The sequence below is a fragment of the Oryzias melastigma genome, linkage group LG13 (assembly GCF_002922805.2).
Source record: "Oryzias melastigma strain HK-1 linkage group LG13, ASM292280v2, whole genome shotgun sequence".
NCBI classification, from domain to species: domain Eukaryota; kingdom Metazoa; phylum Chordata; class Actinopteri; order Beloniformes; family Adrianichthyidae; genus Oryzias; species Oryzias melastigma.
In genome coordinates this window covers 5668690-5684909 of record NC_050524.1, presented here as the reverse complement: position 1 = coordinate 5684909, position 16220 = coordinate 5668690, and the positions used below count along the sequence as shown (strand labels likewise).

Below are 16220 nucleotides of genomic sequence, written 5' to 3'. Positions count from 1 at the left end.
CTTTAAGTTTAGAATTCTTTATTTTACTCCTAATGAAGTTATCATTTAAATTAATAAGTTAAAGTTTGATTTGTCTAAATTGCAGTGACATTTTTTTTAAATGGAATAATACAAATATTTAGCACCATCTTTAATATTTTCTCTGAAAAATGAAGTTATTTTTTAATGATTTAGTACATTATTAGTACTAAAAGAAGGAAACACTTCAGTAAAAATCATCCTCAACACAAAGTTTATTTTTTTTTATTTTTTGTTGAATTTCTGTTTAAACTAAAGTCCATTCTGAGCATCTTGTAGGTCTTTCCCCTTCAGGACTAATTATTATAATTCAATAGATCAGATGACTCTGTGTCTTCGTTTGGATCCCTCTCCTCCCGAGTGGATCAGTGGCCTGCAGACTGAATGCAGAAGACCGTACATCATTTTTCAGCAAACGCTCCGCTCTCCTCCCAGAGAAACGGTCCATCTGCAGAAGCCGCCTCCTCCCCAGACTCAGACAGGTTCGCAACTCTCCATGAACCCCATGAAATATTTATGAGGACATATAATGTTGGCAAATTATTTTATATAGTGGGGAAAGATTCATCTTAGGAGCAGGAATTGGGTAGGGAGAAGCTAATGTGTTTATTATGCCAGGATAATGGCATGAAATAGAGACCAGGGGTGGAGAATTTGGAGGAGTGTTTATACTTTATATTCATTGGAGGGTTGCATCTGAATGCCTCGTGGTCACATGATGGCAGATGTCTTCCCAATGCAATTTATGAGCACCTCTGCGTGCACGCAGGTGTGTGCGCCTCCTCGTGTGTGTTTGCTGGGAATTTGTCTCGTCAAGGTTTTCAGGCTGTCTGCTTTTATGTCTTCCAAGAAGTCTTGAGAAGAGCGTTCAGAGTGTTAGACGGCACTTTTCTGTGAGTGGCAGAAAACAGCCGTAAAAGGAGGAGAACTGCAGCTGAACGGCTGTTTGCTTTGCTGAAAACACTGCGTTAAGTCAGAGAGGGAGGTCGAACTTCAACCGTCGACAACCACAGGATTAATCTTCTATAACAGGCTTCAAATGTGTAAATAAACATCCGTCAGATGCATAAATATCATTTAAATGACCAAACGAATGTTAATGTATTAAGAGTGTGACGATTGATCGATTTCTATTCTCATAATCCAACCAGATTGATCTAAGAATCAAAGCAATTAAAAAATATCTGAAAATTAGATAAATTAATATTAGAAAATACAATTTGGATTGATGTTTAGTACATTTATTTTATTATAATGTAAAAACAACAATCACAGAGGACGACACACGTGATACAACAAAAATGATCATTATGGTTCAATGTAAGTTTTTTATTTTCATAGTAAACAACAATAAATTACTTAATATTCGTGTCTTTGGTAAAAAATGAAAAGTTATTATGTCTGCCCCATTTAACAAAACCAATCAAACTATTTTAACCAAATATATTTCATTGTAATACAAAATGAATGCATCAATTGGCTGGCAAAAGCAAACATAGCTGACTGATGACAACAAAAACAAAACAAACAAACACAAACATACAAAATTAATCGAATTGTTGTTAAAATGAATTGTTACACCCCTAATATTTATACTTTTTAAATGACTACATAAACGTGTAAATACCTGTATGTTTAAATTGTGTAAACATGAGGAAACATATGTGTAAACAGTGTTTAGAATGTATAAACACTCAAATTCTGTAAGCACACGTGTAAAAATGTTTAAAGAAATGCATAAACATGTTTTCAATTTTAATGCCAGGTAAAAGTGAGAGATGTTACATTTGTTTGTGTTGGTTGAATAATAACCGAGTATCATAATTTGTATTTCCCGTGTGTTTGTTTGTGATTAGCTCTATTTTGTCATTTTTAAATCTAAAAAGAGGAATCACTTAAACAAGACGTTGAATCTCAGGAGGACTAATCCTCTCATTGATCATTTTAATAAAATATAATTTATTTGATTCATTTTAACAAAATAGAAAAACTAATTATACATTTGTAAATAAAATAAAGTAATAACAAATAAAATATTTTCATGTGCATACATTTTAGCTCCAATGGAATTAAAAAAGCTACTTAAAAAAATAACCCTTAAAAGCAAATAGTTCATCAATTTATGCAAGTATTTGTCTGTCCATCCATCTATCATCCATCCATCCATCAATCCATCCATCCATAAGTCCATCCATCCATCCATCCATTCATGCATCTAATCATCCATCCATCCATCCATCCATCCATCCATCCATCTATCGATCTATCATCCATTTATCCATCTATTCATCCATCCATCCATCCATCCATCCATCCATCCATTCATCCATCCATCCATCCATTTATCCATCCATCCATCTATTCATCCATCCATCCATTCATCCATCCATCCATTCATCCATCTATTCATCCATCTATCCATCCATCCATCCATCCATCCATCTATTCATCCATCCATCCATTCATCCATCCATCCATTCATCCATCTATTCATCCATCTATCCATCCATCCATCCATTCATCCATCCATTCATCCATCCATCCATTCATCCATCCATTCATGCATCTATTCATCCATCCATTCATCCATCTATCCATCTATCTATCCATCCATTCAATCATCCATTCAATTAGTTGGTTTTTATCTTGATTTTTCAAATCCATCTATTCTTCCTTATCTTAACAGTATTAACTGATTCATCCATCTGTCATCCATCCTATTTCACCTTAACTGTATTCATCCAACCTTTTATCTTTTCTGTCTTTTACGTATATCTCCATTCTTTCTACTCACATAGTCTTCATCCATCCATTTTACCTCATCTACCCCATACTGTATTCATCCATTGCTACCATCCCTTCTTTGTTCTCAGCCTCCTCCTCCATTAACACTTCCACGTTTGTTTAAATGCGTCTTTACCACATTACAGTCCCTGGAATCAAGAAGAAAAGGCTTTGTCTTATTTAAGTGTTTGTTTTTCTACCTGACGCCTCAATGAAATCCTTCAGAGTCAAACACAAAACCCACAGAGTGATAATACATTCACATTGTACTGCAGGAATACGTTCTTCCGACGACGCCTTTCTGTAAATTGGGGTCAGGTGATATCTGTCACCGCAGAGGATGTGCTAAAAGCTGACAAAGTCGTGTTGACATTTTTTTCTTCATCTTTTTCTCTGGGAGAAGAAAGCAGAAGAAAACATGCAGCATCCCAGGAGGCAGGGAGGAGGAGAGGAAATTAAATTGCCTCTCCACAGCTCTTGTGAAGAATAAAAACCAATCAGCCAGCCCTCGATTCACATGCAGAGCTCCACAAAGATCATGGGAAATATTGATATCCGCATTAAAAAAATGCATTGTCCCCTTTAAACCTGATGCCGAGGCTCCGGTTGTAAGCACACCGATAAGAATTTATTATTTTTTAATGGCAAAACTGCTTAAACTGTAGGATTTTTAGATGTTTTACAAATCTGACGCTGTCAGAATGTGTTTCTAGGTTTCACAGTTTCTGGATCCTGAGTCCAAAGCTTAGTATGAGTCGTATTTCACAAAGACCAAATCTGTCAGCACCCTTAACTGCAGAAATGTACTCTTTGTTTGGGCTAATTTAAGACTTCCCCCGGCTTATATCCCCATGAAATCCCTTCCAGTAACATGAGCACACATTCAGAGCTGTGGGAAGGAGAAATAATGAGGTGAATGGACGGAGAGCGGCTCACACGGGCTTCAGAGAAAGAAGTATTAACTCTGGTTATCACAGTTAATTTCACAGTGATCAGTTCAGAGGAAATTCTTTCAGTGCAATGGTCAATGTGTGGCTTCGCGGGGTGTAGCCGGAGCATTTGTTTACAGTAATGAACGGCGGGAGCGGGTCTGTGTGACGTCTCAAACGGAGCTCCACCAGCAATTTTGAACACACGTTCTGGAATTAGATTGTTTTAATAACAGAAGTCACTGTTAGAAAGACTCGGCTGTCGGGGTTCAGACTGAAGGATTTGAAACCTAAAGTTGCCAAAAAAAAGTTTGGAAGTTTCTCTGAATAAATCACAGGTGTAAAAATAAAGAAAACACATTTTTATGTGATGTAACTCTAAAGAACTCTCAGTCCTGGTGCTACAGTAGATCAGTATCCCTAACCTTTCTCAGGCCACGGACTGGTTTAAATTAGACAAAATGTTGATGGACAGGTTTGGACGGTGCAGAAGTTGGCCTTTTTTTAAAGCTTCTGCCTTCTGAAATATCTGTTTTGAAAATAAAATACGACTACAAGAAATCTGGCTTTAAAAAGCCTAAAGATATGAGTTGATACATGTGTATACAGAACACACAAATCACCACTGCTAAAGTTTCCAGATTCAGTTGATTTAAAAACTTTATTATTTTTGTTAAAAGCCAAATTGAAATCTCTCCCAAACATCATTCAGTTAGTTTTTTTTTTTCATTTATTTCAGAAGATAATAGCAACAGAAGGAAACATTATTTCAAAGTCAAAGAAACTACTAGCATAGGTAAATTTAAAATAATCTTTAAAGACAGGAAATTAGATAAGTACAAGCACGAAAATTAATTGGTACAATAAATGTAAGCCATAGACCGAGATGGATTAGGGAGGAGTTAGAAAAGTAAAGATTTGTTGTTTCTATTTATAATGTCGCCTTTTTCTTTTTGTTTAGGAAAAGGAACAATTTATACAATAATTATATTCTTCATTCTGTTCCAATTGTTCAAGCCTAAAGAATGACTAATGTATGTTTCTTTGTAGAAAAAAATGGCGTGAACAATTCATTCATTTTTACAGATTATGAAGATTCAATGAAACAAAGTTGTTGATTTGTTTGTAGAAGTCGTTTCTGATTTGAACAAAATTCCATAAAGGAAACACTAAATGATGTTTTTCCCAGAGAATACCATTTTAACACTCAATCTCTGATTATCTTTTAGAACAAAAAGATGAATCATATTTTGTCTTTACATAAATCTTCATTCATGGGGTATTTTGGAACACAAATGACCATTTTCTGTGCTAAAGTTTCTGAACCTAATTCAGCTTTGCTGAAGGAAAGTTCTCAAATGTTCCTTTTACAAGTTTCCACAAATCAACAACTTTATTTGATTGAATCTTCATTCTCTGTAAATGTTTGAACTTTGTGATAAAGATTTAATAGGCTAACAACCGGACGGTAGCTTCAGCTGCGTCCGACTCTTAAGATGTGATGGATAAATAAAGCTAAATAAAATGACGCAACCGTCTTAAAACTGGGATTTTCTACATATAAGTGTGGATCCACCATGTCTCCAACTTTATTATCTGTGTGTGAAACAGACGAGAGTCTGTCGCCGTGTATTACCGAGAGCGGCTTCTGCTACATGAGAATAACTGGCTCAATAATTCTGTATGTGGAGGAAACTTCCCGGTTTTGTCTGTAAACAGAAGGGTTTTTTTTTTGTTGTTCTTTGAAGTCGAAGGCTATTCTTCGGTTTCCTCACTGGATCTTTTCTCCCAGAAAAAAAAAAAATCCAGATACTTTTTATTGTTTGGGTTTCGCTTTAGGCTAACCAATCCATGTAGATGTCCAGGTATAGCCACTTTTAAGTTATGTGATCAATCCGTCAGATTTCCAAAATAAAACTTTCTTCAGGATCAGAAAATAAACTAAACGGAACCACCCTGTCCCTTTATTTCACTAAAACTCACAACAACAGGTTGAATGACAGAATCATGAGAAGAACAATGGCTCCCCAAGCATCTCTGCCTGGTGCATTCACTGAGCAGTTTATCAGAGAAAATGTTGAACAGCAGAAGAAATTATCAGTTTTTAAATGATTAATTTAATTTCTTGAATTATTTTTTGACAAGCTGCTTTGTTTTGCTGCTCATTGTTTAAAAAAAAAGTATTGTAGCAGACGGAGTTGGGCTGTTTGGGTCTGCTAATGTTTGGAGCTCAGTGAATGCACCACACAGAGAAGCTCGGCGGCCCTGGGTTCTATTGGTTCCGCCAATTACACCTGTTTGTTCTGTGAAAAGCGGCTGGTGCATGAGACAGAATTAAGATGTTTGAGGACCGTAAATGCACAAATAAATCAAAAACAGACCAACAAACCACTTCTGTGAAGTGTTTTTTTCTGCTGCTTTTGTTGTCTACCAAAAAATAAAGAGAATTAAATCACAGTAAGTCCCGGCATCTCAGTTTGCCAAAGTAAATTCTTTATCATCTCGTTATCAAAAGAAAACAAACTTAGTTTTCAGGTAATAACGAGATAGCGACTCTTGTTATCACGAAAAAAGAAAACTTAGTTTTCAGGTGTTAACGGGATAGCGGCTCTCGTTATCACGAGAAAGCAAACTTAGCTTTCAGGTGATAACGAGATAGCGGCTCTCGTTATCAAGAGAAAGCAAACGTAGTTTTCAGGTGATAACGAGATAGCGGCTCTTGTTATCCCGGCAAAGCAAACTTAGTTTTCAGGTGATAACGAGATAGCGGATCTCGTTATTAAGAGAAAACAAACTTAGTTTTCAGGTGATAATGAGATAGCAGCTCCCGTGATCCCAAGAAAACAAACTTAGTTTTCAGGTGATAACGAGATAACGGCTCCCGTTATCCTGAGAAAGTAAACTTCGTTTTCAGGTAATAACGAGATAGGGGCTCTTGTTATCATGACAAAACGGTCCAAAAAAATGTAAGGCAGGTGGTTTGTGGCAACCGTAACAGTGGAAAAAAACCTGTTGACTTTCCTTCTCTGATTCTTATGAAGAAAAATATGAGCATTTTCAGTATATTTAATTAATTGTATTCATTTTTTTCCCTACCTGCAATATTTCATGTGAACCTCCAGGTTAATTTTATTCTTTAACTGACCGTTTTTTTTGTGACAGTCCAATCTATTTTCCCGCCTCTCGTGTGAGCCGTTTCACTCATTTCTGATGATCACTTAAGCAGCTCGAGACATTGGACTCATTTAAGGGCATTGAACGTCATCCTAGCAAAAAGGTTTTTCTGAGAAGCTGCTTCTGTTCCCTCATTAGAGATGCACGTCTGCGCTGCTCATCTCGATGTGATGCTGCGCCTCAAATGAAGCTATTTGATCTGTTGTCGATTTTTAAGTCAGAGGGGAGCCGGCTGCCTGTGACGCGTGTAGAACCCGGCCTTTGTTGTGTCAGACCTGATGGTCTGCACGCCGCATTGTTCACAGATCTCATCACCGCGCTCATTTGGAAAGGTTCGGGCGAATCCCCGACCATTTGCAGCTGCAGGATAACTCAGCTGTTATGTTGCACTTGTTATCTGCTGCTGTAACTTACAGATGCTGGGAAGGATCCATTCTTGAAAACAACCGGCGGACACGCTGCAGAAGCTTCTGGAAGCATCGCCGCCTTTGCCTGGTGGAAGATGACTTTTCCTGCTGCCACACTTGAGAGAGCAAACACGGCACAAGTCATTGAAAGTCCTCTTGAGATTTGGGTTCTTAAGATGCTGGAGGGGGTGTTGGCCCCCGCGGTGCTCTGCGTGATCACAGACCGGGCTGCCGATGAGACTCGGAGATGAAGAAGGGAAGAGGGCACGGGAGCGGGGGCCGCTGATGTCTCCATCCGGCAGTTTCAACTTAATAGGAGTGCTTGTCAATCATAATTGATCTTGAGTGGCTGGGGTGGCGCGAGATAAGGATGGAGCCGAGAGGGGGGAGTGCGAGCTAGCATCCTCCCTGGAGGCTACAAGAGCCTTCCAAGAAGCGAAGGCCTGAAGGGCTCCTGCACTTTTTTCCCCCGATTCAAGATCAAACCCGGCTCTCCTCTCCTTATCGTCCTCTTCAAAACTCCTCTTCATTAAATCTGCGAGGCGAGAATGTCCAAACAGCTGGAAGTGGGAGCAGCGCATCACACGGACCCACATCTATTCAGAAGTTATTCTGAAATCACAGGAGGGCATGGAGGAGCACACGCTGACACTTTCATCTGCTCGCTGAAACCCTCATCCAGCCAGGATGTTCTGTTCAAACGCTCACGCTCTCACGCTGGCATGGAGACAATGTTCTCCCAGCTAAACCCTTTAAAAGACTCTTTTTAAGGATTTAAACCTGATATTTTCACTCCTCCTTGAAGGTAGTCTGTCATTTTAGCAGATTTTAGTTTTGTTGATTTTATTCTGCGCTGAACAACATTTAAACATAATTTGTAAGAATTTGATTCCTTTTTCTTTCACAAACTGGCAGGAAGCATCGTGTAATTACAACAGCTGCTCAATAGGGGGCAGTAGTGCCCCGACATGTGCACTGACCGGGTGGTAAAGAAAAGGATTAAAGAAGACAACCCAGCAGTTACTGACTTCATCTTTTTCCATTTTTTTTTTTATTTAATTCTGTTTAGGGTCACAAGGTTGCTGGAGCCTATCCCAGCCACTGTTGGGCGAGGGTGTGGTTCAATTTGGACACCGTTTCTTGATTTCGAACACATTAACTCCTGAATTTCTTCATGAAAATAATTGCATATATTTGTTTTTAAGTAGATGCTACATTTAGGTCGTTTAAAGCTGAAGTGGTTTGTCATATATTTGTAACAACAGGCATTAAAGGGTAAAGACTTCACACCGATGACATTTTCTTTTCTTTTACCTAAAGTGTCTGTTTGCTCTCACACTGTAGCTAAAAAAATAACAATGAATTCTAAAACTGCATGAGCTGCTAAACATTAAAAAGGTTTATACCATGGTCTGGGTGAATACTCGATTCTGATTGGCTGCTGGGTGTGCATTAAAAAGTGATAATGCACAGTAATAACGCACACCTAAAAAAGAAGTTCCGGTCACACAGACCAAACGTTCGATATCACTGCGCAGGCTTCTTTAAAACACGTTTTTCCTTCATCATCTGGACAAAACAAGCAGTAATGGATGAACTTTCTCTCTGAACTGATGCTTTATTCAACTTATTGTAGCGACCAGCATTTATATTCCTCTCCTTTTGTAAGGTAAATTAATATTGACAAATTGGTTATTCTCCTTCTAATAAAACACCACTCGACATGAAAGGTGTAGTCTTCTGTTTCACCACAAGAGGGAGTTTCTCATTTTAGAGCAGCTCAGAAGAACGAACCTGCCGTGAAATGAAACACAGACAGAAGCTGAATATGTTCTAGCTGCTCACTGAAGGATTAACGTCAGAAAAGGAAGAAAAATATCCTAATTTGTCCGGGTCTTTCTTTCAAAACAGCGACACTTTACCGCTGCAGCTGAGGTCTGTAACGGCTTCAGGCTTCATGCCGTGTTCCATGTCACCGTGACAACAAACCGCATCACGGATGATCAAATAGTCCGCTTTGTGTGAAAAAATGAGCTAAACCAAAGAAATAACAAGAATAAAGTACTAAATATTGATTAAATGTTTATTTATTTTGTAAAGACCATGGTATAAGCGGGATAATACCCTCCGAAGAGTGCATTATGAGAAATTAACGCACTTCACGGAGGCAACCGTCCTCCGCTTCGCGTCGGACGGTTTAGGCCTCCGCGTCGTGCGTTAATTTCTCATAACGCACACTTCGTCGGGTATTATCCCTTACTTAAACGCCAACAAAACACTAGACTATACGAACAAAAAACTACAAACACTAAACTTCGGCCAGGTGAGTCAAAAAAATTAACACAATAAATTGAGAATGAATCCCTAAACAAGGTAAAATATGTTATAACAATAATTAAGAATATATTCTTAACTTAAACTGCTGCATTTGAACTTTTATAGCAAAATTTTTATTTTTTTGTGTTTCCTTTTAACAGCAGCAACAAAAAAGGAAATATAAGTAGACAGTTTAATATTCAATAAAGGTGCAAAAATAAAGTATTATTTACTCTTTCGTTATCAGTCCTCATTTATAACTTGATGATTTTATATTTACTTCTAGAAACAAACAAGAAAATGTGACAGTTGCAAAATTTCAAAAAAGGACATGCATTATTTATTCCTTCAAACTACAGTGACAACAACAATCCAGACGTCATCATCCAAAGCTGTTGTCAAGATCCATCCAAACACCAGTGAGTGAGTTCAAAGGTGTTTCTTGTTTCAGATTGGTCGCCGTGGTTACGAGCAGAACCTTGAGACTAGGAACTTGAAATGACTCGAAACGAACATGGATCTATTTTTCCTGACAAATTACAAATAATTTTTTGGGGAATTGAAATGGATTCATGGACGAATCAATATTTCATTTTCTAAGATAGACTCAATGTCAAACCGATTTGTTTTTACCTTGGTGCCTCTAGTGCTGAAGTAGAGCGATTGGTTGGGAGAGTGCAGGTTCAGTTCCCGCCTTGCCCTCCCATGTGTCAAAGTGTCCTTGGTCAGGACAAAGAACCGTTCCCACATTGCTCCTGGTGGTTATAGGTGTGTGGTAGTCCGCAGCTAAGTTCACACCACCCTCAGCAAACACTTCCAGTGAAAGAGTGTCGTTTCATGCGTGGCTGCGCATATTTTTAAGACTGTTTTCTGTCTCTACATACAAAACTTGAGGCTGTTGAACCCACATTAAACTCAAACCAGGTTCAACTTCGACCACTCAGGGACTTGGATTTGGAAGTGACGAATGGCTTGCATCCCTTTTAATTCACCGAAGTGCCAAAATGTTTAAAAATTGATCCATCCATCCATCCATCCATCCATCTTCTAGACCGCTCCTTCCCTTTCGGGGTCGCGGGGGTGCCGGAGCCTATCCCGGCTACTGATGGGCGAAGGCGGGGTACACCCTGGACAGGTCGCCAGTCTGTCGCAGGGCCTCAATCACACACCCAGTCACTCTCACATTCACACCTAGGGACAATTTAGAGTCACCAATTAACCTATGAAGCATGTTTTTGGACGGTGGGAGGAAGCCGGAGTCCCCGGTGAAAACCCACGCATGCACGGGGAGAACATGCAAACTCCACACAGAAAGGTCCCAGCCGGGAGTCGAACCGGGGCCTTCTCGCTGTGAGGCGAGAGCGCTAACCACTGCGCCACCGTGCAGCCCTAAAAATTGATCATGAAGGAGAAATGAATAATATCAGTTTTGGAATTAAATAACACCAAGTCTTTCATATATTGGAATAGAGCGAGAGTTGCACCACTTGGATATTGTCCAACAAGCCACTCAGTGGAATTGGAGAATAAAAAGAAGAAGCCTCTCCCTGCTTGTCCAGTGTGAACACTATGAGCTAAAAGGGCGTTCAAGAACCCAAGAATCGTTCTTGAATGTGCATCAGTCGACTGCGTAAAGTTGTAAAGCACACTAAACACACCGGACATGTGATGTGCGTTCAAGAACACACTAAAATAGAATTCTTGTACGCACTTCTTCTTTGGTGTTGACACTAGACTGACACTCTACAACCGAAGCTGCTCCCAGTGATCCAGCTGGACATTTGCTGTTGATGTTTCTGTCCTCACTCACTTTGTTTTATTACTCTATAGTCACTATTTCTTCCTTTTTTATTTTTTATTTTTTCTCCGCACTTTAACTTCTTTGCTTTTTTTGTAAATATGTGACTCGTCTAATTTTTCTTTTTTTTTTTTTTTTGACTATGTACACACTACCCACCTCTATTTCTATCTGTAATGCTGCTGTAACACTGGAATTTCCCCACTGTGGAGCAAATAAAGGACTATCTTATCTCCTCTTATCTTATCCTATCTTGTTTTATCTTATAACATAAAACATACACAGGATTGAATGCCGGAGTTACACACCTCTGAGAAGAAAGTAGTTTGCACAGTAACTCAACATCCGACAAAAGGACATTAAAAAATGCAGTTTATCTAAAATCTGTAAAAGTCAGAGTTCAAAAACACAATGTAAAGACGACCTTTGAGATAAAAACAGGTGGCAAAATGACAGTTAGTAAATATATTTGCATAACTCATAAAAAACAGCAGTTCATAATTTTGTCAAAACTGTGACTGGTTTAGTAGTGCAATAGATGTTGGGATAAATGATAGTTTGTATCGGTTGCTTTTGTGTCTTATTGCTCGATAGCGCCGCCCTGATGGTAAGAGTTCATATTCACTGTGCGATTGATGGAAGGATACGTTTAATGATTGTTTTTGAATGTCCGCTGGCGCAGATCACATTTACCTCTTGTAGACACAAAAACTCTTTCTTACCAATTATTTTCATGCCATTTTTCACGGCACTCTATTTGGGTTTCCCCAAACCAGGTGACCATGACGTATCTGCATTACAAAATATATCATGATATTAGTCTTAGCCAGTCTCCAGATATCAATAACATAGAAAATCTTCAGAGGGAGTGTAAAGTCTGTGTTGCCCAGGGACAACCCCAAAACATCACTGATCTAGAGGAGATCTGCATGGAGGAATGGACCAAAATACCAGCAACAGTTTGTGAAAACTAGAGAAAATGTTTGACTGCTGTCATTGCCAACAAAATGTATATAACAAAGTACTCAGATACACTTTTGTTATTGACCAAACACTTTCCACCAAAAATCAGACAATTTCTGTATTTTTTAAACCATTTTACCTTGTTTGTTTTGTTGTTGTCTTGAGAGTTTCTGAATTTCTTAACCTTTATATTGTGTTTGGGTCAAAGTTTACCAATTTTAAAGTGTGAAAATGGATCCATTTTAAGAGTTTAAAGTGGTTCAAGCGGTGCTGAACATGGCCTCTCTAGAGACACTTTCAGGAAAACTAAATGAGACGATCATAACCGGCTTCTCATCGCGTCTATTCTGGTTCCGCCCTTTAGTGGGATCGTCATGGTAACACTGAAAAACCAAAGGGGGCTGTAATAAACAACGCTGCAACTTTGATGCATCATTTAATAAAAGATCAAACATAAAGAAACCCCAAAAGCTTTTTTTTATGACTCCGCCCACTTCCATGGCGTGTTCACACATTGGATCACAGAATGTCCGCACCGACACGAAGAGGACGGAGTGCTGTTCTCCGTATCGCGAGCTCCTTCGTCTTCCCGCTCTTGGCCGTGGGGAGTCATAAAGAGCTTCTCCCAGACTTTGGTGAAGTTAAATAAATCCTTCAAGTAGGCAGGTTTAACTTTTGCTCACAAAGAAGCGGTGATTTATGAGATAAAACGGAGAACCGAGTCGTTACCGTCTGCCTTTTTGCCCTCTGCCAACATTACATTCAACTTGATGGGGAGTCATTATCATCTCATGTTCTTCCTTATCATATTTCATTTTAGAACCACGCCGTTCTCCGCTTAACTTTCATGCATCATCATTTTTTAATAAAGATTCCTCAATCATGGGTGTAATCTCCTCCATTCAGGGACGAAACTCTCCCAACTGGTTCAATCTTTTCCTCTGGTGAAAGACAAATACATTCCTCCCTTTGAGTTATCAGCCTTTTTATTTCCTTTAAATCTGCCTCTTGAGTTTATTCAAGCTCATATCTGACCGAAACAAGAATATTAAAAACAATCATTTGAGGGCGTTTTACTGTCCTGCTCAGACTTTCTACAATTTCTCTTTTGCTGCTTTTATTTCCATTGGTTTTATTTCTCTCGATCATCAGCTTCCCGCCTGCGTTTTGGCTTCATCTGGTTCCATAGCAGTAATGATGTTTTTAACTCCATTCCAGGTTTTTACGAGCGATATTCCACCAACAGCATGAGCTCTTACCCGACATGATGAGGCTCAACGCAGGCGCTCTCATTTACCCTCACTTAGCTTACTCCGGGGTCCCGGGTAGATTGGATCAGAGGCTGGGACGAGGTGTGTGTGAGTCGGGGTGTGTGTGGTGCTGTGCCAGTGATTGATGAAGGGAGCCGACAGAGAGACTTGTTGTTAGATTCAATCCATCACCGTCCTTACTCCAGGGGCCTCATTTTTAAATTCTGTCTTATTATCAATTTACATCTTAAACAGAAACTTTCTCCTTTTTGAAACTGGATTTGGGTAAAACTGATTCCATTTTTTAACAGGAGATTAGTGTGATCAGTTTGAATATTTGTCTGGACCAACCTGAGTGAGCTGTGAGGGAAAACAGGGTCATTTTTGTGAGGAAATGGATTTTTGTTGTCAGGAATGAATCAATAAACAAGTAAAAATGAGCAGACTTGAGGACAACTGTCCGACTTACCAACAGTTTGTCTTTAAGTTGAGCTAAAGTCAAATGGAGACGACTCCAGAAATCCAGCGTCTTCACACAAAACCAGGACTTCTCCCACATGGTTAGAAAAAAAATGTCAGTTTAACCCTATAGTTACAGTTTTTCCCATTTTAGGCTTTAATAAAATGTTGTTCTACAATTCTGAACACTTTTGGGTTTTAGTAAGTTGCATACACTCTCATAAAACCTAAAAACTTACATGAAACATGACATAAATGCCCATTTTAAAGTCCCACTCTGATCATCTTTTCATCTATTTACAAAGCGTTCCCAGCCAAAATAAAACGCCAATCTAGGATATCTGCAGAGCGGCCGGAGTTCATTAGAAACTCGCCTCTAAAGGCTGATTTCCACTGGTGCGTCTGCGTGCGTCTGCGTGCATCTGTGCAGTGACGTGCAGTCGGGAGAGGCAAGTGAGGCTGTGCCTCAGCTGCAAAATAAAAATAAGATTAAAACTTTTTCATCAGTTCAATCTTATTTTTTGTCATGTTTATTCTATGGTTGCTTTTTTCTGTGTGTGCTTTCATTATTTCTTTGGTAAAAAAAAGAGCAAATTGATGAGTTTCCTGATCAAATACATGATTAATCAGCAGGTGAGGCAGCGGCCACCTGTGTCTGCACTGCCACACACATTGACCGGAGCTGCAAACGCTTTACTGTATCGGTCCTTCTATTGTCATAAAAAGACACTCTTTTTTTTAACTACTTAATTTTTCTATTTTTCGCCAACTGTCTGATTACGTTCGTCCCGGTTTGTGACTTATTTTGTCTTTTTTATCTCCTTAAAATGCGTTTTAGAGAAACACTTGGTAAGGCAAGCAGTACGCCTGCCTCAAGGCAGAGGGCGCTGGTGAGTCTGGAGAATGTGACACCGCAGCTAAAGAACAAAAGAATTAGTGGTAGTAAGTGTAGCCGTCCAGACGCTCTTTAATATCGTTTAGCATCATTTTCTAAATGGAAATGTGTCTAAAATCAGAAATTTTTGGAGAGACGTCACTAATAGTGATCTTCATTGAGAAACTTTTAAAAACGTAATTTATCCATAAAAGTAAGTCAATAATCACAATTTCTGTGATTTTTTTTTCTATGCTACACTTTGTAAATGGAAGAAAATGTTGAAATGAAATGTTAAACAACACACTTTAACTGTTGTCTATCAAATGGTGACTAAGCTGCTCTGAAGGGTTCACATGTTTGTAAATCTGACGGATGACATTAGTGCCTCACCAGCCGTGACCCACACACACAAAAATAATAGAATGTTCATTCATCAATCAGAATGTCTACAATAGGGCTGGGCGATAAAACGATAATTATCGTTATTGCGATATTACTTTTTTTCGATAATGAAATGAGTCTATTACGATAAACTTTTGCTTTTAATAAACACGGGAGAAAACCCCGGAAGAGCCGCGCTTCTTCTTCTTCTTACGGAGCGGCTGATTCTGGGAGCCCAGACTGAGAGGGGGGGGGCACGGAGGCTCCGAATGATGACAAAAGGACACAACAGAAAACATTATTTCAGTAAACCAATAACCTATATGTAATCGCAAATACTTTTGTTTTTAATGTCAAGGTAACAATGTTTATATATTTTGTTCTGGAAACGTCGTCACCGGACCCCCCTCCTCTAAACTTAAAATGTTTCGGTCCGACTGGATTATTCTTCCGCAAGTGTTTTTTTACCGACAGACCCACAGAGTGTGAGGGAGAGAAGACACGCTTTAAAATCAGGAGTTTAAAACCTGATTTAGAGGAGAACCTCCATGAAAAAAGAAAAAGGAGACAGTCTGTCTATTGCCGCGCGTTACGTGTCAGGCGGGGCTGAAAGAGGAGAGAAGGACAGACTGTGCGTGCTCGTAACAGCCGCAAGTTTGAGGGTTTTGTTAAAATATTAGCCAAAAGCTTTTGTATAGAGCTTCGAATTAGAATAATTTGTTGTTTTATTGTGTATCAATAATGAATTTTTTAGTTAGATTTGTGCCGTTTATGCTCATTTCTTAATGAGGTGATCTAGTAATACTAAAATAAACTTGTTTTTAACGACTCCTGACATGACACTAAATTAAGAGATCTTATGTG

At 38.9% G+C, this 16220-nt stretch overlaps 1 long non-coding RNA gene across 1 annotated transcript; it reads right to left on the bottom strand.

Annotated features, from left to right (window-relative positions):
• Positions 1 to 246: 246 nt before the first annotated feature.
• Positions 247 to 8213, bottom strand: LOC112149966. Its single transcript, XR_002919867.2, has 3 exons — positions 7537 to 8213; positions 7320 to 7428; positions 247 to 398 (listed from the first exon to the last, which is right to left on the bottom strand). It is a non-coding gene; the product is annotated as an uncharacterized LOC112149966 (long non-coding RNA).
• Positions 8214 to 16220: the final 8007 nt, after the last annotated feature.